Source organism: Chlorocebus sabaeus, chromosome X (genome assembly GCF_047675955.1).
Source record: "Chlorocebus sabaeus isolate Y175 chromosome X, mChlSab1.0.hap1, whole genome shotgun sequence".
Taxonomy (NCBI): Eukaryota; Metazoa; Chordata; class Mammalia; order Primates; family Cercopithecidae; genus Chlorocebus; species Chlorocebus sabaeus.
Window position 1 is genome coordinate 85735124 of NC_132933.1, and position 26648 is coordinate 85761771.

Here is a 26648-nt window from a genome sequence, read left to right on the forward strand (position 1 = left end):
ATTAGATCCATTTGGTCTACAGTGCAGATTAATTCTGATGTTTTTTTGTTGAATTTTTGCTGTAGAATCTGCCCAATTTTTAATGGAAGGTTTGAAGCCTCCAGCTATTTTTGTATTGGAGCCTATCAATGTCTTCAGTTTTAATAATGATTGCTTTATATATCTGGGTACTCCAGAGTTGGGTTCATATATATGTAAAACTATTATATCTTCTTGCTGAATTGACCTCTTAATCATTATATAGTGATCTGCTTTGTCTCTTCATGTAGTTTGTGTTTGAAATCTATTTTGTCTGATAAAAGTATAGTAATTCCTGTTCTTTCTGATTTCCATCAGCAAGGAGTATTTTTTGCATCCCTTTATTTTAAGTCTATGTTTGTCTTTATAGGTGAAGTGTGTCTCCTGTAGGCAACAGGTCCATGGGCCTTTTTTTTTCTTCTTATTCCATTTAGCCACTCTATTTCTTGTGATTGGTGACTTTAGTCCATTTAAATTCAATATTATTATTAGTAAGTAAGGGCTTACTGCTGCCATTTTGTTTTTTTTTTGTTTTCTGGTGTGTGTGTGTGTGTGTGTGTGTGGTATTCTCTTTTTTGCTTCTTTCCTTCTTGTCTTCTTTTAGTTAAGGTGGCCTTTCCAAGTGACATTATTTAGTTTCTAGCCTTTTTTTTTTTTTTTTTGTATACCCATTGTATGTTTTTTGGTTTGTGGTTACCATGAGGCTTATAAATACTATCTTTTAACCCATTGTTTTAACCTGATGACAACTTAACACTCATTGCATAAACAAACAAACCAACAAACAAGCAAAAAAATAAAATAAAATCAAATAAAATCTCCATGCCTCAACTTTGTGCCCCAGCTTTCTACATTTTTGGTTTTTATTTATCTTTTATAGCACTATGCCCTGAAAAGTTGTTGTAGTTATTATTTTTGATTGGTTCATCATTCAATCTTTTCACTTAGGATAAGGGTAGTTCATACACTAAATGTTATAAGTTATACACAAAATACTATAAGTTCATACACTTATAATGTTTTGTGATTTTCTGTGTACTTAATACTAGCAGGGAGTTTTGTACTTTCAGATGATTTCTTACTGGTCTTTAATGGCCTTCTCTTTCTGATCGAAGTACTTCCTTTAGTATTTCTTGTAGAAAAGGTCTATTGTTGATAAAATCCCTAAACTTTTATTTGTCTGGGAAAGTATTTCTCCTTCATGTTTGAAGGATATTTTCACCAGATGCAGTATTCTAGAGTAAAAGTTTCTTTTTTTTTTTTTTCCAGCATTTTAAACATTTCATGCCATTGTCTCGTGGCCTATATGGTTTCCACTGAAAAGACTGCTGCCAAATGTATGAGAGCTCCATTGTATGTTATTTGTTTCTTTTCTCTTGCTGCTTTTAGGAATCTTTCTCTGTTCTTGATCTTTGGGACTTTGGGTATTAAATTCCTTAAGCTAGGCTTCTTTGGGGTATGTCTGCTTGGTGTTCTAAACACATCTTACACTTCGATATTGATGTCTTTCTTTAGGTTTGGGACAGTCTCTGCTATTATCCATTTGAATAAACTTTCTCTCCTTATATCTTTCTCCACCTCTTCTATGAGGCCAATAATTCTTAGATTTGCCCTTTGGAGGCTGTTTTCCAGGTTCTGTAGGCATGCTTCATTCCTTTTTACTCTTTGTCTCTTTTTAACTGTGTGTTTTCAAATAACCTGTTTTCAAGTCCATTAATTATTTCTTCTATTTAATCCTTTTTGCCATTAAAGGACTTTGATGCATTCTTCAGTATATCAAATGCAATTTATATCTTGAGAATTTCTGCTTGATTCTTTTAAATTATTTCCATCACTTTGTTAAATTTGTCTGATAGAATTCTGAATTTCTTCTCTGTGTTACCTTGATTCTTTTTTTTTTTTCAGTTTTCTTAACACAGCTATTTTGAATTATCTGTCTGAAAAGTCAGATATCTCCGTTTCTCCAAGATTAGTCCCTGGTGCTTTATTTAGTTCATTTGGTGAGGTCATATTTTCTTGGATGTTGTAGATTATAGTAAATGTTCTTTGGTGTCTGCACATTGAAGAGTTAGGTATTTATTTTAGTCTTCACTGTCTGTGATTTTTTGTTGTTGTTGTTACTTTCCTTCTTTGGAAGGTTTTCTAGATATTTGAAAGGACTTGGATATTTCTATCTAAGCTGTATCTGCTTTAGGGGGCCCCCCAAGCCCAGTAACACTGTGTTTCTTGAAAACTCATAAAGGTACCATTTTGATGATCTAGAACATGACCACCATAATTCTCTGGATAACCAGGCAGAGACCCTTGTTCTTTTCCCTTACTTTCTCCCAAACAAACGGATCCTCTCTCTGTTCTGAGTCACTTAAATATGTGGGAGAAATCACACAAGAACCCTGGTGGCCACCTCCACTATGACTGCACTGGGTCAGAATCAAGCTAGCATAGCACCTACATCTTGCTCAAGGCCTACTGTAACCATTTGCTGGCTACTGTCTATGTTTGCTGAAAACTCTGGGGCTCTACAATTAGCTGCTGGTAAAACAACTGAAGCCTGTATCTTTCCCTTCAGGGCAATGAGTTCTCCCAGTCCCTGGATGAGTCCAAAGGTGACTTCCAGTCATCATGGACTAGAGTAAAAGACCTTAGAACTCTAGAAGTCTACCTGGTGTTCTATTTTACTGAAGCCAATCTGGTCCTCAAACCATAAGATGCAGTTCTTCTCATTCTTCCCTCCGCTTTCCAAATGGAGAAGAGCCTTACCCCATAGTCTCTATCATCACATGCCACATGGAGTACTACTAGACTATCACCGTTTTTCCCTTAAGGCCCACTGGCTCTTATGTCAGTTTTTCATGAATGCTGCCTGGCCTGGGACTCACCCATCAGGGAAGTGGGCTCACCTCTGGCCCATGGCAGATCTAAAAATGCCATCTCAGAGTTAAGTCCTGGAATCGGGGACCCCAAGGGTCTGCCTGGTGCTATATCCCCCAGTGTTCATGCTGGTACCCAAGGTGTAAGGCAAAGTCCCCTTTACTTTTCCCTCTTTTTTACTCAAATAGAAGTTCCGCCCCATAACCACCACAGTTGGTAATGTGTTATGTCTCATCTGAATCCAGTTCAGCTCAAAGGATCATCCAAGGCCCTTGATGTAGTACCTGGATATTACTCTTGGTTATTCAGAGCCCATGGGCTCTTCAGTCAGTAGTTGATGAAGGCTGCCAGGACTGGGTCCTTCCTTCCAAGGCAATGGGTTCCCTTCTGGCTTGGGGTGTGTCTAGAAATGCCATCCAGGAGCTAGGGCCTGGAACAGGGGCCTCATGACTCTGATCAGTGTCCTATCCTGCTGTGCCAGAGCTGATATCCAACATACAAGACAGAGTAATCCCCACTCTTTCCTCTCTTATCCTCAGGTGGAAATATGGAGTCTCTTTTGGAGCTACAAGCTGTGTAGCCTAGGGTTAGGGTAGGGGTGATGGCAGCATTTCCTTAGACACCCCAGCTCAGTAGGTCCTGTACCCCGCCTACACACACTCTACTTTCTCTGGGCCCATTTCAGCACTAGGGCTTGCCTAAGTGTTGCAGTCCTTATGACCTATACTACCTTTCAAGTGTACTTGGAGTCCCAGAGCAATTTAGTCCTAGGTGGTGAGGTATGTGGGAACTCAAGTTTTGAACTCAGGATCTGTGGCAATTTCCCTCTGGCTAGGGCTGGTTTGAATACACCCCCATGGGTGTGTATCAGTTAAGTTTGTTCCAGTATTCCTTTCTGCTCTAACAGGATGGCAGTGACATCAATGCCTCACAACTGCAGTGCTCTCCCTCCTCTGGTGCCCAGAGATGTTCTCCACTTCATGCTGCCACTACTACAGGTGTGGTGGAGGGGTGTCATTGGCAATTCAGAACTGTTTTTTTGTATTTCTTCATTGCCTCTTTTAGCAATATGAAGTTAAAACCAGGTACTGTGAGTGCTCACCTGGTTTTTGGTTCTCATAAAGCTTATAATATATAATAAAAGGTTATTGATTTCCCATCAAAGAAATGCAAATCAAAACCACAATGAGATACAATCTCACACCAGTTAGAATGGCAATCATTAAAAAATCAGGAAACAACAGGTACTGGAGAGGACGTGGAGAAATAGGACCACTTTTACACTGTTGGTGGGACTGTAAACTAGTTCAACCATTGTGGAAAAGAGTGTGGCGATTCCTCAAGGATCTAGAACTAGAAATACCATTTGACCCAGCCATCTCATTACTGGGTATATACCCGAAGGATTATAAATCATGCTGCTATAAAGACACATGCACACGTATGTTTATTGAGGCACTATTCATAATAGCAAAGATTTGGAGTCTACCCAAATGTCCACCCGAGATAGACTGCATTAAGAAAATGTGGCACATATACACCATGGAATACTATGCAGCCGTAAAAAAGATGAGTTTGTATCCTTTGTGGGCACATGAATGCAGCTGGAAACCATCATTCTTGGCAAACTACTGCAAGAACAGAAAACCAAACACCGCATGTTCTCACTCATAGGTCGGAATTGAACAATGCAATCACTTGGACATAGGAACGGGAACATCACACACCGGGGCCTATTGTGGCGGGGGGGGGGGGGAAGGGAGAGGGATAGCATTAGGAGATATACCTAATGCAAATTATGAGTTAATGGGTGCAGCACATCGACATGGCACATGTATACATATGTAACAAACCTGCACATTGTGCACATGTACCCTAGAACTTAAAGTATAATAATAATTTTTTAAAGGTTTTTTTTTAATATTTTTTCTGTGTAAATAGTTTTTAGGTTGTTGCCCTTGCCAGGGGGATGATTGGTGGAGGCTTCTATTCTGTCATCTTGCTCCGCCTTCTGGATCATTTCTTCTTAAGCCCATTTTATAGATGACATTTAACAGAAGTTAAGTCAAACTCACTCAGAGAGACAAAATTATAACCCATGTATATTGGGCCCTGAACAAGTGCTTTTTCTTCAAGTCAAGTCAGGATTTTAGCTTACAGCATCACAATATCATCCAGACAAAAATCAAAGTTATACTGGCTCTTTGTGTTGTATGTATAAAGTTATGTATTTTACTCTGCAACTTGATTTTTTCAATGATGGAACAGTCCAATTGAACACTGGTGCAGCACCCAAACAAAATTCCTATAGAAAACTTATAGCAACTACATCACAGCTCAGTTATACAAATAGCAGGGAAAATATATCTCTGTATGGTCTAAATCCATGCAAATCTTTTACTTCCTTTCTGTCCAGAAATCATGCAAAAAACTGTGACATGAAAAGCAAAAGTTGGAAGTTGATGAGGTTTCTTTGCCCTTTTGCTCACTCCTGGACCAGTTATCTCTCTTACACAGGTCCTCTATGTCTTCCTACTTACTGGCCTCATCTTACCTACACACACTTATATAGCCTTTTTTTCATGGTGTAATCTCACTTGTTAAAAGCATGACCTTAATCTGGGCTCCAATACATTCACTGATGGCATTGGGTGATCAAAACATTTACAAATACCAACTTTGTTACTAGAGGCATGCTACAAACATTTTAGACATTTCATTTATTTATTTATTTATTTATTTATTCTTTTAGAGGCAGGGTCTCACTTTATTTCCCATGCTGGAGTGCAGTGACATGATCTCTAATCACCGCAGCCTCGGCCCTCAGGCCCAGGTGATCCTTCCACCTCAGCCTCCTGGGTAGTTGGGACTACAGGTGCACACCACCATGACCAATGAATTTTTTTTTGTATTGTTTTTGAAGAGACGGAGTTTCACCATGTTGCCAATGCTGGTCTTGAACTCTGGGATGCAAACAATTGGCCTACCTCGGCTTCCCAAATTGTTGAGATTACAGGCATGAACTACCATGCCCAATGACATATTTTATTTAAATTAATTCTTACAACAACCTGAGGGGAAGGGATTATTAACTCCAGTTTGCATATGAAACACCAGGCTAATGGAAGTAAATTTACTTTCCACCTCTAGGAAGTGATAGAGCTAGAATTTCAAGAGCAAAGTTTCAGACAATATTACAGCACTTTTCCTACTAATCTATACTTCATCTTGAATATGAAAGTAGGATTGGACTTTCAAACTTTCATGTTAATCTTGTTGAATAATACAGTGGTGGGGAGTTGTGTTACAACAGAAAATAATATTTCAATTAAAGGGATAAAGTCCTGATTGATTTTAGTCAGCAACCAGGCTCTAAGAAGTATTATGGAGAATCAGAAAGGAGTAGAACCTGTGGAAAGATCCTTAGCCTATGAAGAACCAACTCATGATAGCTTATACTTCCCTTACTACCCTTCAGGTCTTTCCCCTCAAATCCTGTCCCAGGTTTCTGAACATGTGTCCTGGCACAGGGGAAGGGGACCAGGCATCATCTTTTAAGCTAAGCTGGCAACAAAGCAGAGCATTTGGATGCAGCTTTCAGTATATAAAAATTCTATTGGTTGATTACCAAAGAGTAAATGTGTATTAGTCTGTTCCAATATTGCTATAAAAAAAAATGGAGACTGGGTGATCTATAAAGAAAATATTTAATTTGCTCACAATTCCATAGGCTTTACAGAAAGCATGATGTTGCTATCTGCTTGGCTTCTGGGGAGGCCTCAGGAAGCTTATAGTCATGAAGGAAGGCAAAAGGAGAGTGAAATATCTCACATGGCAGGAGCAGGAGCAAGCTAGAGCAAGGGTGGAGGTATCACACACTTTTAAATGACCAGTTCTAACGAGAACTCACTCAGTATTATGACGACAGTACCAAAGGGGATGGTGATAAACCATTCATGAGAAATCTCTCCCCATGAGCTAATTACTGCTGACCAAGGTCCATCCTCAACATTAGGGATTAAAATTGAACATGAGATTTGAGTGAGAACACACATGCAAACCATATCAAGTTGGAAAAGACATTCTTCACCTTTATTTTTCTCCTTACTCTCACCATGTTCTACCTCCTACTCACTCTTCATCCTAATCCCATTTCATTTTTCCATTCCATCCCTCATCTCTGCTCCTTCCTTTATTCTATACACAATGATGAGAAGGTTCAATGATGGAGATAGAATCAGAAATAAGGTGAGGATATTTGATGTTTATAGGTCTTAGGTAAAAGTTTATATTTAATGGTTTGTGATTTTTTAAGGATACATGTCAAAATGTCATTTGAAAATAAACATGAGAGAGTAACTCCGTCAAACATTTTGTTTTACAGATCTAGACCTTTTCTTTTTAAGAACTCTGGGCTGCAGATTTCTTTGGGCTTAAGGGGCCCTAGACATATCATTCATTCAATCAACAAACATTTAGAAAAAGTCTACTATGTTATTGGAATTATGCTAAGTAGTATGGCTAAAGAGCTAAACACCAACACTTATTTTCAGAGAGCTCTCAATCCCATGAGGAAGACAGAAAATAAACAAACAGATCCACATATAAACAACTACAAATTGCATAAATGCTTCAAAAGAACAAATACATTTTTGGAAAAAATAACAATGATCTAAGAGATGGTAGTGGTTGTGGGAAGCTGAAAGCAGAGGTTAAAATTTTGACACCCATCCACAGTCTAAAGACTTTATCACATACAGGCTCTCAAACAATTTTTCTCTACACTTAGCAATGGTCACGAGGTTCTCCAGCTCATCTGGGTTGTATACTGCATTGACTAGTGCCCAATGGGACCCATTTCCTCTGCTTAGTTTGCCTGCCCTCTTCTTCTTAAGCCTCACTACCAATATCCTATGTCCAGGGAATACTCTACTTCATCTCAAATTCTAACAACTCAAACCTATCTACCCTTCCAGCTCCCCATCCATCCCACTGAAAGCCACCTCCACAACTCAATAAAACCTCACATTCATCGATCAAATCCATGTGTGACCAATATTTATGGGATGCCAGGAAAGAGCTCCAGATACAGAAAGCTGTTCCACTGGCCCTCTGCCTTTGCAAAAAGGGAGAGGGTCCATTGAGCTGGTCAAAACTCAAGTCATCTGTGGACAGTAAAGCTGAAAGAGCTTTGTAACACTGGGGTTGCAGGCTCCCACCTCTAGACACTATCACAAGGCTGGAGCCCAGAGCTCTTGCCCCGGCCTCTTCACCTGCCCATATGCATGTTCCTCCTCCTGCTAGGGTTTAAAGCAGATGGATGGGATGACCCAAAATGCAAGCCACACCCCTGTTGAATGCTCTGAGAAGGGGATCAGGAAACTCTCATTTTATTTCTGTCACTATAGGATACAGAATTAAGAAAACTGTATTGAGTACACCTATTATTTGCCAGACACTGATGATTGCCCTTTCTATTGGTGCTTTATCATTGAATGGTCACAACAACACTTTGAGTAAAGAATTGTTTTTCTTGACTTACAAATGAGAAAATTGATGCCCAGAGAAAGGAAAGGTCTTGGCCTTGAACATTCAGGAATTCTTTGGCAGAGTAGAGTATTTTCAATATAACATCCTTCCTCTCTTTTGTAAAAAAGTGGAAATTGGCTTAAATTGCAGCAAAAGAAATTGTTAGATTTAAATAAACACTTCATGAGAGTGAGAGCTCTTGGACTCTTCCAAGTGAGAGTGTTGTACTACCTTTTCCTTCAACGACTGAACAAAGTAACCAAAGTCTCCATCCCCCTTTAATAGCCTCTTCAATCCTGGTTTTGCAGTGGTTAGTAACAGTTAAAATAGTAATATTTTTCTTGATTTTAAAGGAGCATGTAGCAAGGACAAAATATTTTGAGATCCCTTTCCCCAAAATGATGTTTGCTTGCAGCAAGCACAGGGCAGATATTAGGCTGAGAATTTGAACAAGCTGTCCTTGGAATATGCTTAGAAGGAGGGCAATGAGTTGCCTGCATTTCCATCATAGACTGGATTTAGTCATGTGAGATAGGAGAGAGGTGGGGGATGCGACAGAGAGCAAGGGCATAGATAAAAATGATGAAGCAGTTTTTATAGCTTACACATAAGTATAATGTGATAACTCAATATGGTAATATAGTATCTGACTGCATTTCTATACTACAGACAAAAGGAGAGAGGTGATAGGCTTGTACTACCTGGTCCAGACCTTATCGGCAAGTTCAGTTCCATTTCTGAGTTTCATATGTTAAAAGAAATACAGATAAATTAGAGCATTTTTTAGGAAGCTGCAGGGAGAAGAGAAAGGAACTCAGTTCTCTTGAAAAATGTGTGAAAGAAAGAGTTTTCATTCTGGAGCCCCGAAGATGTAGGGTTTGTTACAGGAAAGATGAAGTAGACAAGTAGATGTATTATTTGCTGCCCCTAAGTCAGAGCTAGGAGCCATGGATAGGAGAAACACACAGAGGTGTATTTCAACCCAAAACAGGGAAGAAGTTTCTGACCATTAGATTTGCCTATACATAGAATGGATTCAAAAAATAGTGAGTTTACAGTTACTAGAAGTGAACACTCAGAGCTAAAAAGCCATTAGGCAGGTATGCTTAAAAGGAGACTCCAGGGATCACATCATGTTAAAAAGCTTCTGCACAACAAAGCAAATAGACAACCAATAGAGTTAGAGAAATTATTTACAAACTACCCCTCTGACAAGGGATTAATAGCTATAATACATAAGAGTTAAAAGAACTCTATAGGAAAAAATCTAATAATTCAATCAAAAAAAATGGGCAAAGGATTTGAATAGATATTTCTAAAAATAATACATATTAATGGAAAACAGACATATGGAAAGGTGTTCAATATAATTGATAATCTGATAAGTAAAAATCAAAACAAAGAGATATTATCTCACCCCAATAAAATAACTTATATTCAAAAGACAGGCAATAACAAATGCATGTGATGACATCGAGAAAAGGGAATCCTAGTTGGTGGGCATGTAAATTAGTACAATCACTATGGAGAACAGTTTAAAGGTTCCTCAAAAAGCTAAAGTGGGCAGGGCAAAGATGGCTGACTGGAAGACGTGGAGACCAGAGGCTTCCATTGAAAAGAACCAAACAGCATGCGAATCCAGCACCGGCAACCAAGGTATCCAGATTCTGTCATCAGGACTGACTGGGTGGCTGGCTTGACCCATGGAGAGGAAAGAACAGTGTGGTGCAGCAGCGCACATAAGAGCCACATGGTGTAGGGGAGCCCCCATCCCCTAGCCAAAGGAGGCTTTCTGAGGCATCTCGACAACCCAGACAAGTGGGTTTCCCCCCAGCATGACACACTCCTTCTACCAAGGGAAAGCCAAAGTGTTTCATTAAACGGGCCCTGCTCTTCATGCCACCCAACTGGGTAAGACCCTCCAACAGGGATTGTGATACACCCTATACACAAGTGTTCCTACTGGCATCATATTGGTGCCCCTTGAGGTCAGAGTTCCCAGAAAAAAAAAAAAAAACAGGCACTCATCTTTGCTGTTCTCCAGCCTCCTGAAGTGACATTTCCAGGTGTGGGAGCGAACCAAATGAATAGAGCCTGAAGTGAACCCCCAGCAAACTGCAGCAGTCATACAGAAGAGGGACCTGACCACTGAAAGAAAAACAAACAAACTGAAAGCAACAACAACAACAAAAAGTATCCAGCAAAACCTCATCCAAGGGTCAGCAGCCTCAAAGATTGAAAGTAGACAAAGTCATGAAGATCAGAAAATTTCAGCAGAAAAGTGCTGAAAACTGAAAAGGCCAGAGTGCCTCTTCTCTTGCAAATGATCGTACCACCTCTCCTGCAAGGGTGCAGAACTGGACAGAGAATAAAATGCATGAACTGACAGAAGTAGGCTTCAGAAGGTGGGTAAAAACAAACTCCATTGAGCTAAAGGAACATGTTCTAACCCAATTCAAAGAAGGTAAGAACCTTGATAAAATGTTATAGGAGCTGCTAAGCAGAATAACCAGTTTAGAGAGAAACATAAACTACCTGCTGGAGCTAAAAAACACAGCACAAAAATGTTGTAAAACATACAGAAGTATCAATAGCCAAATGATCAAGCAGAAAAAAGAATATCAGAATTTGAAGACCATCTTACTGAAATAAGGCATGCAGACAAGATTAGAGAAAAAATAATAAGAACGAATGAACAAAACCTCCAAGAAATATGGGAACCAAACCTATGATTGATTGGGGTACCTTAAGGAGATGGGGAGAATGGAACCAAGTTGGAAAACACATTTCAGGATATTATCCAGGTGAATTTTCCCCAACCTAGCAAACAGGCTGACATGCAAATTCAGGAAATATAGAGACCACTAAGATACCCCATCAGAAGATCAGCCCCAAGATACAAAATCATCAGACTCTCTAAGGTCAAAATGAAGGGAAAAAAGTTAACAAAAAATTAACAAAACAGAGAGACCACTAGCTAGACTAATAAAAAAGAATAGAGAGAAGAATAAAGCCAGAGAGAAAGGCCAGGTCACCTACAAAGGGAAGACCATCATGCTAACAGCAGATCTCTCAGCAAAAACCCTACAAGGCAGAAGAGAATGGGAGCCAATATTCAACATTTTTTAAAAGCATTTTCGACACAGAATTTCATATTCAGCCAAACTAAGCTTTATAAGGAAAGGAGAAAAAAAAAATACTTTCCAGACAAGCAAATGCTGAGGGATTTTGTCACCATCAGGTCTGTCTTGCAAGAGCTCCTGAAGGAAGTACTAAATATGGAAAGGAAAAACCAGTAGCAGCCACTGCAAAAACACACCAAAATATAAAGACAAAATACACCATAAAGAAACTACATCAACTACTGTGCAAAATAATTAGATAGCATCATCATGACAGGATTAAATTCACATATAACAATATTAACCTTAAATGTAAATGGAGTAAATACCCTAATTAAAAGACACAGACTGGCAAATTGGATAGAGTCAAGACTCATTGGTGTGCTGTATTCAAAAGACCCATCTCACGTGCAAAGACACACATAGGCTGAAAATAAAGGGATGGAGGAACGTTTACCAAACAATAGGAAAGTGAAAAAAAAAAGAAAGGAAAAAAAAGGAAAACACAACAACGACACACAGGGATATCAATCCTAGTCTCTGACAAAACAGACTTTAAACCAACACAGATTAAAAAAAGACAAAGAGAGGCATTACGCAATGGTAAAGGGATAAATACAGGAGCACCCAGATTAATAAAACAAGTTCTTAGAGACCTACAAAGAGATGTAGACTCTCACACAATAATAGTGGGAGACTTTAACACCCCACTGTCAACATTAGACAGATAAACAGGACAGAAAATTACCAAGGATACTCAGGATTTGAACTTAGCTCTAGATCAAGTGGACTTAATGAACATGTACAGACTCTCCACTCTCCCAAATAAACAGAATATACATTCTTCTCAGTGCCACATGGCACTTATTCTAAAATCGACCACACAATTAAAAGTAAAACACTACTCAGCAAATGCAAAAGAACAGAAATCATAACAAACAGTTTCTCGGACCACAATGCAATCAAATTAGAACTCAGTATCAGGAAACAGACTCAAAACCACACAACTATATGGAAATTGAACAATCTGCTCCTGAATGACTCCTGGGTAAATAAGAAAATTAAGGTAGAAATCAAGAAGTTCCTTGAAACCAATGAGAATAAAGACATAACGTACCAGAATCTCTGAGACACAGCTAAAGTATTGTTTAGAGAGAAATTTATTGCACTAAATGTCCATATCAGAGGACTAGAAAGATCTAAAATTGAGACCCTAACATCAAAATTAAAAGAGCTAGAGAAGCAAGAGCAAACAAATCCAAAAGCTAGCAGAAGACAAGAAATAACTAAGATCAGAGAACTGAAGGAGATAGAGACATGAAAAAATCCACCAAAATTTCAAAGAACACAGGAGCTAGTTTTTTGAAAACAACTAACAAAATAGATAGAGCACTAGCTAGACTAATAAAGAAGAAGAGAGTGAAGAATCAAATAGGCACAATAAAAATGATAAAGGGGATATCACTACTGACTACATAGAAATACATACTACCATCAGAGAGTACTATAAACACCTCTATGCAAATAAAAATAAAACAAAAACAAAAACAAAAAAAACACCTAGAAAAAATTTATAATAAAGGTGTCAATTCCTGGACACATACACCCTCCCAAGATTAAACCAGGAAGAAGTCAAATGCCTGAAGTGATCAATATCAAGTTCTGAAATTGAGGCAGTAATTAATAACCTACAAATCAAAAAAAAAAAAAAACAAATCCCTGGACCAGATGGATTCATGGCCAAATTCTACCGGAGGTAAAAAGAGGAGCTGGTACCATTCCTTCTGAAACTATTCCAAACAATTGAAAAGGAGGGACTTCTCCGTAACTCATTTTATGAATCCAGCATCATCCTGATACCAAAACGCGGCAGAGACACAACAAAAAAGGAAAACTTCAGCCCAGTATCCCTGATGAACATCAATGCAAAAATCCTCAATAAAATACTGGCAAACGAAATCCAGCAGCACATCAAAAAGCTTATCCACCATTACCATGTTGGCTTCATCCCTGGGATGAAAGGCTGGTTCAACATACACAAAACAGTAAATGTAATCCATCACATAAACAGAACCAGTGACAAAAGCCCCATGGTTATCTGAATAGATGCAGAAAAAACCTTCAATAAAATTTAGCATTCCTTCATGTTAAAAACTCTCAATAAACTAGGTATTGATGGAATGTATCTCAACATAATAAAAGCTATTTATGACAACCCCATAGCCAATATCATACTGAATGAGCAAAAGCTGGAAGCATTCCTTTTGAAAACCAGCACAAGACTCTCACCTTTCCTATTCAACATAATATTGGAAGTTCTGGCCAGGGCAATCTGGCAAGAGAAAGAAATAAAGGGTATTTCAATAGAAAGAGAGAAAGTCAAATTGTCTCTGTTTGAAAGACATGATTCTATATTTAGGAAACGTCACAGTCTCAGCCCCAAAACTCCTTAAGCTGATAAGCAACTTCAGCAAAGTCTCGGGATACGAAATAAATGTAAAAAAATCACAAGCGTTTCTATACACCAACAATCAACAAGCAGAGAACCAAATCATGAATGAACTCCCATTTACAATTGCTTCAAAGAGAATAAAATACTTAGGAATATAGCTAACAAGGGATGTGAAGGACCTCTTCATGGAGAACTACAAATCACTGATCAAGGAAATAAGAGAGGACACAAACAAATGGAAAAACATTCCATCCTCATGGATAGGTTCGATAGTTAATACTGAGTGTCCACTTGATTGGATTGAAAAATACAAAGATCCTGGGTGTGTCTGTGAGGGTGTTGTCAAAAGAGATTAACATTTGAATCAGTGGGACGGGTGAGGCAGATCCACCCTTGATCTGGTGGGCACAATCTAATCAGCTCCCAGCAAATGTAAAGCAGGTAGAAAAACGTGAAAAGAAGAACGTGTAAGTTAATACGGTATATATATATATATCCTATTAGTCCTGTCCTTCTAAGAGAATCCTAATACAATAGGAAAAATAAATATTGTAAAAAATGGCCATATTGTCCAAAGTCATTTATAGATTCAATATTAATCCTATCAAACTACCATTGACATTCTTCACAAAATTAGAAAAAAATTACTTTAAATTTCAAATGAAACAAAAAAAGAGCCTGTATAGTCAAGACAATCCTAAGCAAAAAGAACAAAGCTGGAGGCATCACACTACCTGACTTCAAACTATACTACAAGGCCAGAGTAACCAAAACAGCATGGTACTGGTACCAAAACAGATATATAGACCAATGGAACAGAACAAATGCCTTAGAAGTAACACCCTACATCTACAACCATCTGGTCCTCGACAAACCTGACAAAAACAAGCAATGGAAAAAAGATTCCCTATTTAATAAATAGTGTTGAGAAAACTGTCTAACCTTATGCAGAAAACTGAAATTGGACCCCTTTCTTACACCTTATACAAAAATTAATTCAAGATAGATTAAAGACTTAAAAGTAAAACCTAAAATCATTAAAACCCTAGTAGAAAACCTCAGCAATACCATTCAGGACATAGGCATAGGCAAAGATTTCATGAAGAAAGCACCAAAAGCAATTGCAGCGACAGCTACAATTGACAAATGGGATCTAATTAAGCTAAAGAACTTCTGCAGAGCAGAAGAAACTATCATCAGAGTGAACAGGCAAGCTATATAATGAGAGCAAAATTTTGCAATCTACCCATCTGATAAATGTCTAATATCCAGAATCTACAAGGAACTTAAGCAAATTTACAAGAAATAAATAAACAACCCCATCAAAAAGTGAGCAAAGGGTATGAACAGACACTTCTCAAAGGAAGACATTTATGTGGCCAACAAACATATGAAAAAAAGATCGGCTGGGCATGGTGGCTGATGCCTGTAATCCCAGCACTTTGGGAGGCCAAGGCAGGCAGATCACCTGAGGTCAGGAGTTTGGTAAAAGCCTGGCTAACATGGTGAAGCTCTATCTCTACTAAAGATACAAAAATTAGCGGGTGTGGTGGTGCACGCCTGTAGTTGCAGCTACTCTGGAGGCTGAGGCAGGGGAATTCCTGGAACCCAGGAGGTGGAGGTTGTATTGAGCTGAAATTGCACCACTGTGCTCCAGCCTGGACAACAGAGAAAGACTCTGTCTCAAAAAAAAAAAAAAAAAAAAAGAAAAGAAAAAAGAAAAAAAGATCAATATCATTGATCGTAAAAGTAATGCAAATCAAGAAATGCAAATCAAAACTGCAATGAGATACCATCTCATGCCAATCAGAATGACGATTATTAAAAAGTCATGAGACAATAAATGCTGGTGAGGCTGTGGAGAAATAAGATCGCTTTTACATTGTTGAGGGGAATGTAAATTAGTTCAACCATTGTGGAAGACAGTGTAGTGATTCCTCAAGTATCTAGAACCAGAAATACCATTTGACCCAGCATTCCCATTACTGAGTGTATGCCCAAAGGATTATAAATCATTCTACCGTAAAGACATATGCACGTGTGTGTTTATTGCAGCACTATTTACAATAGCAAATACATGGAACCAACCCAAATGCCCATCAATGATAGACTGGATAAAGAAAATGTGGTACATATACAGTATGGAATACAACACAGCCATAAAAAGGAATGAGATCACGTGTTTTGCAGGGACATGGATGAAACCGGAAGCCATTATCCTCAGCAAACTAACACGGGAATATAAAATCAAACACCGCATGTTTTACTCATAAATGGGATTTGAACAATGATAACACATGGACACAGGGAGGGAAACAACACCTAGCTGAACCTGTCAGGGGGTGGGGGTGAGGTAAAAGAGAGCATTAGGAAAAATAGTGAATGCATGTGGGTCTTAAAACCTAGATGATGAGTTGATAGATTTAGCAAACCACCGTGGCACATGTATACCTATGTAACCTGCCTGCATGTTCTGTGCATGTATCCTGGAACTTAAAGCAAAATGTAAAAAATATAAATAAATAAATAATTTAAAAAACCCAAAAACCCTAAAAACTGAGGTATCATATGATCCAGCGATCCCACTGCTGGGTATATACCCAAATGAAAATAAATCAGTATGTTGAACAAATATCTGCACTCCTATGGTTGTTGCAGCATTGTTTACGATAGCTTAAATTTGGAAGCAACCTAAAATGTCCATCAACAGATGAATAAATAAAGAAAATGTGATACTTATAGACAATGGAGTTGCATCTGTCATAAAATGAATGAGATCCACTCTTTTGCAACAACATGATGAAGGTGGAGATCATCATGTTAAGTGAAATAAAGCAGACACAGAAAGATGAACATCATATGTGATCACTTATTTGTGGGATCATAGAAAGTAGAAGGATGGTTACTAGAGGCTGGAAAGAGTAGATGGGGGTTAGGGGGAAGTTTGGGATGGTTAATGGATTAAAAAAATAGAAAGAATGAATAAGACCTACTATTTGATAGCACAATAAGGGGGCTACAGTCAATAATAATTATACATTTTAAAATAACTTAAGGAATGTAATTAGATTGTTTGTAACTCAAAGGATAAATGCTTGTGGAAATAACCACCCAATTCTCCATGTTGTGCCTATTTCACATTTTACAGTGCATGCCCGTATCAAAATATCTCATGTACTTTACAAATGTCTACATCTACTCTTTACCAACAAAATTTTTAAAAAATAAAAACCAAACACCGCATGTTCTCACTCATAGGTGGGAACTGAACAATGAGATCACTTGGACTCGGGAAGGGGAACATCACACACCGGGGCCTATCATGGGGAGGGGGGAGGGGGGAGGGTTTGCATTGGGAGTTATACCTGATGTAAATGACGAGTTGATGGGTGCTGACGAGTTGATGGGTGCAGCACAGCAACATGGCACAAGTATACATATGTAACAAACCTGCACGTTATGCACATGTACCCTAGAACTTAAAGTATAATAATAAATAAAAAAATAAAAAAATAAAAAATAAAAAAAAATAAAAAGGTGACTCCAGGCAACAAAGAGTTGGATGAGAGGAGGCTGGGGCTTCCTTCCAGCCCTGAGATAAATTTAATCATCCTTCAGTATCCCTGATGGACTGCTTCCAGGATGCTAGCAGATACAAAAATCCTCAGATGTTCAGACTCTTAGAAAAAAAATGTCATAATATTTGCATATAACTGATGCACATCCTCCCATATACTTTAAATCATCTCTGATTACTTATAATACCTAGTACAATGTAAATATCATATAAATATTTGTTAATTGCATTTTTATTTTTATTTATTATTTTTAATTGTCATGTTGTTATTTTTACTTGCTTTGTCCCCAAATATTTTCTATTGAATCCAGTTGGTTGAATCCAAAGATGTGGAACCTGAGGATATAGAGGGTCAGCTGTTTATGATTCTTTGAGAAAATTGGCTTGAAGTAAGTAGACCTTAACCCGAAAGACAGAACTACATTATGACTCATGTCCATTACACTTTTTGTCTTCTTTTCTTCTCTTAGGAATAGGTAGCCTATTTTTTACCAGTGTATACCACACAAAACTGGATAAGAAACCTCTGATTTTTTAAAATTTCTTCAGATTCCCCTTGAAATAATTATTTATAGCATAAAGAACCATTCTGGAGAATCTTAGCTGTAAGGAAAAATGTCTCAGGAGATGCCAAAGTAGTAGGTTCAAAGGGAAGGGTTTTATAAATGCAGCTACAGGTTACTACCATTAAGAGAGGTGCTTTATGGTTGGAGGTTTCCTCTGTAATCCAGGAGAGAGGGTCGTTGTCTATGAGCCAACCCTCATAGCTCTTCAGTCACTGGCATGAGACTTGGGGGATTGGTTGTATCTGGTCTTTCATTAAGCTTCATGAACAAAAGGGCTTTTTACATTTTTGTACAGGCTGCTTTTAGTGGCTCTGAAAAAAAGACTTGGAAGTGGATCTTGATGGTAAGTGGAAGGTACAGTGCCAAATACTCCTACAAACCAGAAGTAAGATTTCTACCACTGTCTTCCCTTCTTCTAGTCCATGGTCTCTGGCCCTGGCTAAGCACGAAGCAAGTGGGAGTTTTTTGTAAATAAAGTCAACCTTAAGTGAAAAAGCAAGAGGACTTGGCCAGCTTCTTCCCTCAAGGCAATGGGTGCTCAGTGAAGAAGTTGGAGAATCTCCATGACAACCCAGACCTGGCAGTAGGGGTACATGCAAGACTACCATCTGGACCCAACAATGGAGAATGAGAAGGAGGAGAATAGAAAACTCCTGGAAGATTAGGAAAGAATTGCTCAGATGGAAAAGAGTTTGCCCTGAGTAGCAAGCTACAAGCAGGACTCAGTGCCCATATCTTGAATCTAATACCTGAGTCACACAAAAGACATCAATACCACCTATTACATACAGACCATAAACATTGTATTGTGTGAATAAGGCTCTTTCCAAGGAACACAGAGCATATCCCTTCAATTAACTCTTTTATTTCCATGGGACTCCCAACAAAAGATTCAGTAGCGACTGAGGGTTTAAAACTGATTTTTCTGTCTTCAGGGAAGAAGTGAGATCAAGGCAAGAACGATCTGACTCTAACTATTTCCCTCCTCATTCCCCTTGCTGGTAACTAGCAGAGAAAGATTCTACTCCATAGGTCACTTGAAGTGACCTATAGGTTCTCTGAGCAAATCTTTTCTAACAGGACCACAGTTTTCAGGAATATTAGCCAATTCTTCAAATCTGCCAGTTGGAAGAATCTACACTTGCCATAATAAATATTTCTGCAACATAAATAAAACATTTTGTTTTGAGGTTTGCCATCAATACTGGCCTAATATGACCATGAAAAATTACCATAGAGAGATTTGGAAACTAAGTCAGAGATGAAGTAAATTCTTAAGATATCTCTAGTGCAAGCCTTCTTATATGAACAAATAATTCCTATGCTTATTCATTATGTCACTGTCTCAAGCTTCTTAGCTTGCCTTTCCAACATGGCCCCTGCTCAACTTCCTTGCTTTAACTGTCATTTCTCTTATCTCCCTGAAATGTGGACTGCAATGCCACTGAACTAATGACAGATCTCGTGGCTTACTTTAGTCTTTCACATCTTTGAACAAGCCACTCCTTTTCCACAGCAAGTCTTGTCCACCTTCTCTGGATGATGATCTCTTACTCATACTTTGTGACATGTTTCAATTTTTCTCTCCCCAATGAAACTGACCTGGAGCACCAACATTGTTTGTTTGTTTCCCTTTTCTATTATTATGGCACTGTTTTGCCTTGTGACTGGATTTAGGGCCGTTTGTAGCAACTGTTGAAAACAAAGCTCACAAGCCCATATGGGGATTGAACATCTGGCATTGTTCTTAGCTGCACTAAATTCTGCCCACTGACTTCTCTCACCGTTGAGTTAGAGAAGTGCTCCAGTTGATGTTTTTGATTTATTTTTACATTGGCTCTTCTTCCATTAAGAGTGGTCTAACAGGTCGCTTGCAGGATAAATGTATGGGTAATAAATGTGTTTGGGATCAACAAAAGTAAAATGGCATTGTAGAAAGTATATAACCTCCAGAGTCAAACAGATCTCAGGTTAGAGCCCCATTTTCCCTCTCACTAACTATATGGCTATTTTGTAGCCTGTCTAAATTTTCTCATCTTTAAAATGTAGGTTAACATCAAAAAGAATAAAATAATTAGGAATAAACCTAACCAAGGAGGTAAAAGACTTATGCACTGAAAAGTGTAAAGCATTGCTGAACCAATTTTAAAAGCTATAAAAGCTATAAATAAATGGAAAGACACTCATGTTCATAGATTGAAAGACAATATTGTTTAGAAGTCAATACTATCCAAAGTGATGTATAGATTTAGTATAATGCATATCAAAATGTAAATGACATTTTTTTTAGAAATAAAAAAATCCATTCCCAAATTCCTACAGAATCTCAAGGACCTCAAATAGCCAAAACAATATCAAAAAGGAAGAGCAAAGATGGAGGTCTCAGAATTCCTGATTTCAAAACTTACTATAAAACTGCAATAATCAAAAAGTATGATGTAAGCACAAAGTAGGATGATTAGACTGATGGAATAAAATAGAGAGCCCTGCAACAAACCATTGCATATATGATCACTGTTGATAATGCTACAAAGACCATTAAAAGTGAGAACAACTATCTTTTCAACAAATGATTTTGTGAAAACTGAATGTCCATATGCAAAAGAATAAAGTTATACCACTACCTTACACCATATACAAAAATTAAATCAAAATCGATCAAAGACCTAAACATGAAAACTCAAACTCTAAAACTATTAACGTAGGAGAAAATCTTCATGACATTGGATTTGACAATGCTCTGTTGAATATGACACCAAAAGCATAGGCAACAAAAGAAAAACTAAACAAATTGGACTATATAAAATTTTTAAACTTCTGTACATCAAATGACATAATTGACAGAGTAAAAAGTCAATCCATGGAATGGAAGAAAATATTTGCAAATCATATATATATATATATATATATATATATATATATATAGTTAATATCTACAATATACAAAGAACTGTCATAACTCAACAACAACATAACAACCCAACTAAAAATGGGCAGGACTTAAATAGACATTTCTTCAAAGAAGATATACAAATGGCAATAATGAAGTGAAAACATGCTAAACATCACTAATCATTAGGAAAATGCAAAGCAAAATCACAATGAGATACCACTTTCAACCCATTAGAATGGTCACTATAAACATGTGTGTGTGTGTTTAAGAAAACAGAAAATAACAAGTGTTGGCAAAGCTGTGAAGAAATTGAAACCCTGTGCATTGTGATTGGGAATGTAAAATGGTACAGATGCTATGCAAAACAGCATGGCAGTTCCTCAAAAAATTAAAAATAGTATTACCATATGATCCAGCAATTCCACTTCTGGGTATATACCTAAAATAATCAGAAACATGATGGTAAAGAGAATTTTTTTACTTTTTAAAAATGCTTATAAATTCAGGGGGGTACATATGCAGGTTTGTTACATGGATATATTGCATAGTGGTGAAGTCTGGGATTTTAGTGTACCTGTCACCCAACTAGTGAACATTGTACCTAGTAGGTACCTTTTCAACCTTCATCTCCTTCCAAACATCTCCCCTTGTAGAGTCCCCAGTCTATTATACTTCTCTGTATGTTTATGTGTATTCATTGTTTAGCTCCCACTTGTTTAGTTCCCACAAGTGAGAACATGTGGCATTTGATTTTCTAAGTTATTTCACTTAGGATAATGGCCTCCAGCTTCATCCATGTTGCTGCAAAAGACATGATTTTATTTTTATGGCTGCATAATATATTCCATGTTGTATATATACCACATTTTCTTTATCCATTTGCTCTCTGATGGACTCTTATGTTGATTCTACAATTTTGCTATTGTGAATAGCACTGTGATAAACATATGAATGCAAATGACTATTTGATATAACAACTTATTTTCCTTTGGGTAGGTACTAGGTAGTGGGATTTGGGATGAAATGGTAGTTCTATTTTTAGTTTTTGAAGAGATATTTCTATACCCATTTTCATAGTGCCATTATTTACAGCTGCCAAAAGTTCAAACCCAACTGTCCATCAGTGGATAAATGGATAAACAAAATGCAGTATGTGCACACAATGAATATTATTCAGAATATAAACAATGAGGAAACACTGTCATTTGCAACAGTACAAAAGAACATTGAGGACATTATGCTAAGTAAAACAAGTCAGTCAAAAAAGGACAAATATTGGCACGATTCTACTTATTTGAGGTACCTAGAGTAGTCAAACTCATAGAGACAGAAAGTGGGATTCTGGTTGCCAGGAGCTTGGGGGAAGGGAGGAAGGAAAGTTATGGTTTAATAGGTACAGAGTTTCAGTTTTGTAAGATGAAAATACTTCTGAAGATAGATGGTGCTGATATTTGCACAACAATGTGAATGTACTTACTGAATGCCTCTGAACTGCCCACTTAAAATGGTTAATATGATCAATTTTATGTGGTGTGGTTTTAACACAATAAAAAAGTGGTTAAGATAGTAAACTTTATATTATGCATATTACACCACAGTTAACAAAAATAAATAGAAAATGGAGCTATCATCTTGTAGGACTTTGAGGTGTCAGTGTTATGACATTTTCAAAACACCTAGCAGAATGTTTAGCTCATGATGGGTGCTCAGCCATTGTTAGTTGCTATCATCTTTTTCTCTACCTTGCCTCCCCCACTTCTCTCTTTGTATTTTATTAAATGACTTAGGCTGTGCTAAACCTCTTACTTCTCAACAGACTCCTTTCCCCTTCCTTCCTTTCTATCTCCCTTTTTTCATTTATTTATTTACTATGGGGGAACATCAAGGACTTCTGGGAAAGATGTCTCAACTCTTTTGCCATGTGGCAAAGCCATATTATTTACTTCTAAATGCTCCCACAAGTGCACATTCACATATTATGTATGTCGATCAGTATTAGTGGATCTACAAAGCTACTGCACACAATTGTGCAGATTATTCACTGCACAATGATGTCTAGCTGAGAAGAATTAAGTCAATATACTGTGGTGTATGATTGTATTTAAACAGTGCCTGTTTCTAATTCACAAAAAGTTGTCATAAGGATAATTACACATGCCAGCACTGTGCATGTGTAATTAATGCATTATGGAGGCTTGAGGTTAGACTTGGATACTCAATGTCCAGATAAATGAGAAAGTACCACCTGAATGACAAATCTGAATATTTCCTAAACGGATAAAGTGGAAAGCCTGAGCTAAGAAGCAAATAAGCCGTCATGGGACATCATGTGTGTTGATCTGATTTGCTTTGATAATGAGTGTCAGGCAGGGGAGAGGAGCTCAGAGAGCAGTTTCTTCTGTGTCTACTAATTCATGTCATTTAGAGATAAGCTCCTTTTCTCAAGAAAGATGAGGGGGCCACTGTTGCCTACCTCAGGGCATGGATAAAGAGGTCGGAATGGGATTAGAATGGTCATACTCAAGTTCTGACCCTGAGAAAACGACTGCTTTCAGAACTTCTTTGGACCAGAAGACCCTGCCATTCTATGAATTCAGAAATTAAAATCATAGATCCTTGCAGAAGTAGGGAAAAAAACTTGATATAGACTTCAGGGATGATGGCAGACAATGACTCTTAGATATTGGCTACAAAGTGATCTTTGTCACTAAGGGCTCTAGACTATGTCTTAGAGGAAGCTTGGTTGGAGAGGCCAGCACAGAACTAGGGGCAAATAATTTACTTGGGGAATGAAGAATGGAGAGCTTATTAGGATGCATTATGGCAACTTGGCTAGTGACAACTTTTGTAGCTCGAAGTTTCTCTAAGATGAGATAGAATATGTTTTGTTTTATCTAGAAAACCTATGTCAAGCAAGTCATCCAGATTTTGAGATTTAAGTTTGAAAATCTATAGAGGGATTCCTATAATTTGTGCTTTGGCTTTTCCCTTTTCCATTTTCTTAGTTACCTAGGTGAGCTCTTTAAAAAATAGGCATGGCCACATCTGGACAAAATTAGCTGGTCTGAGGGTGAAGTGCATAGCAGGAGTGGAGTGAGTATCATGCCTCAAAGATACAGTGGGTATCTTAACATTTTCCAGTTGAAAACCAGGGTAAGATGTAGGATGTTGGATAAATAAGGCATCTGAATGTGTCCCTAGGCAAGAGTTCTTAACCTTAGATCTCTTATTACCTGACAATGTATGCAAAATTCTGCTTACATTTTATATGTAGATTTTTGAGGTGGAGATAGGAAGAAAGTCCACAGCTACCCTCAGATTCAAAGGGCAAAGCACCAGTCATTCCCAGAATAGTAGAAGATACCTTCCTAAAAATTTAGAGACCTGGGTACATTGGATAAAAACACTAGATGAACTTTCTGGATATTTGGATTTTAGACTAAACTCTGCTGCCAGTTTGCTATGTGAGGCCTCCCATTCCTCAGGTTACATATCTGTAAAATAAAGAAGCTGAATTACATGGTCTGTCAGGGCGTTTGGAACTCTAAAGATCTGAGTTTGTGAGAATGAATTGCCTTGATTTGCCATACCCTTGAGATGACTCTCTAAATCTAATTTATATAAATGAAGTCTGGTAAGACATTGTTCAGGTTTGTCTCAGTAGCTGAATTTATGGCTTTGCTTTAATACCTCTTAATCCAGTAAAGTCCCATGAAACAGAAGAAGAAGTTGCTAGAACTGACTTTTTCAACACAGCCTGAGTCTACATGGGGTGACCTGATGGCCTTTAAATCAAACTGACTAGTCAGTTTGGTGGGACTTTTTTTTTCTCTATTGACTGGTTGAAACACTCGGTGTGACATAGGCAGACAGTGAGTCTCCAGTCAGTTTGTTCTTCCTCTTTTGGAAGATATTTCAACTCACTTAAGTTTTCAGAGATGAGCGACAAGCCCTTATCAGTACACATTTGGGTCAATATTATAGTTCAGAAGTCCTTGTAGGACAAAGATTGGGCTGAGAGGTAGCAGATAAAATGGAAGTAACTTTATTTTCAATCTGCTTCACACTGTCTCAGACTGTGGCAAAAAGTGGGAATGGCATAGCAATAAGGAAGACAGCATTTGGCTGGCTCACCTTCTGGTTTGCTTCTCTCCACTGGGAACAAAGGGCAAGTAGCTCTGTAGTTAGGTTATGTCCTGTTTTTTTCTCACTTCCTCACTAAATAGTAAAAGTCCCTCCCCACTACCACTGATACTACTCAGCTTCTGATGGGAGATTTTATTATACAGTGAGGGAAGAGAGTTGATGGACATTCTTCTGATTCTGAAAGAGATAATCCAGGCTATTGCTTACTTGTTATTTAAAAGTTCTTCAGTCCACCTATCCCATTTCCTATCCAAAAGATTTTGTATAGAGTTGTGATTGACCAGGTATTTAGGCAAATGGCTTGGCTTTCAACTGGAATCTCAGAAGTGGCTCATTAATGGGTACTCAGTGAATCCCAAACTCTTAAGGATAGAAAGGGTTTGGGGTTCATTTAACTGTATTTCCAAATATTTCAGACCTTAATTTTACTTGGTATTCTGTCTACTGAGACTAAGAGAAGACCTGCATATTTAGCAGATGAGTGGTTTCAATCAAAAAACGTTTTTTCTTTGTCTGTGTGCATCACCTCTTCCTCTCTATCTCTCTATATCTCTCTCCCTTTCTCTCTCTCTCTCTCTCTCACACACACACACACACACACACGCATGAACACATGTATCTTTGCTTCTCTCTATTGACTATTGATACCCCCCAGCTTAGAACCACCCACAAATTTGAGGGATGTTTGATGCTTCTTCCTTTTCTTTTTGAGTGACTTTCTCATCCTCTCTGTCAGCTTCATTGCTTTGGCATGCTGGGAGATACCAAGCAATGGCACCTCTCTGTTCTCTTTAAACTTTTGTCATTTAACTTGTTCTTATAGCTGCTATGAAAATCAGGTCCACAACTCACATACATGATTATTCTACATGTATTGATTAAATGCCTGCTATATTCCAGAGGTTGTTCCAAAGTGCTGAGATAGAGTAGACAGTAATAACAATAACTAGCACTTATATAGCACTTACTATATGCAGACACTATTTTGGCTTCTTTGCATAAAATTCTTGTATTTTCTTTTCATAACACCATCCTTATACCCATTTTACAGATGAGCAAACTGAGAAACAGAAAAGTTTAAGTTAATTAACTTACTCAAGATAATAGGATTGTAAGTGATGGAGTAAAGATTCAAATCTAGAGTCCAGTACCAGAACCAGTACTCTTAATTACTGTGCTACCTTGTCATCAAGAAGCACACATTTTATTTGTGGAGACAGAGTAAACATGTTAATAAGTCAAAATACAACATTTGTGGTGGTATTTAGGGCCACACAAAATAAAACACAGTAAAGGGGAGAAGAGTGACAAGAGTCATTTGATATTTCTAATAGCATGATAGAGGAAAGCCTCTCTGAGAAGATGGCATTTCAGGAGATCAGAATTAAGTGAGGAAGCTAGTCAGGTATTCTAGGTAGAATGAGCAACAAGTATAAATGCCCTGAGACAGGAATTAATATAAGATTTTAGAATT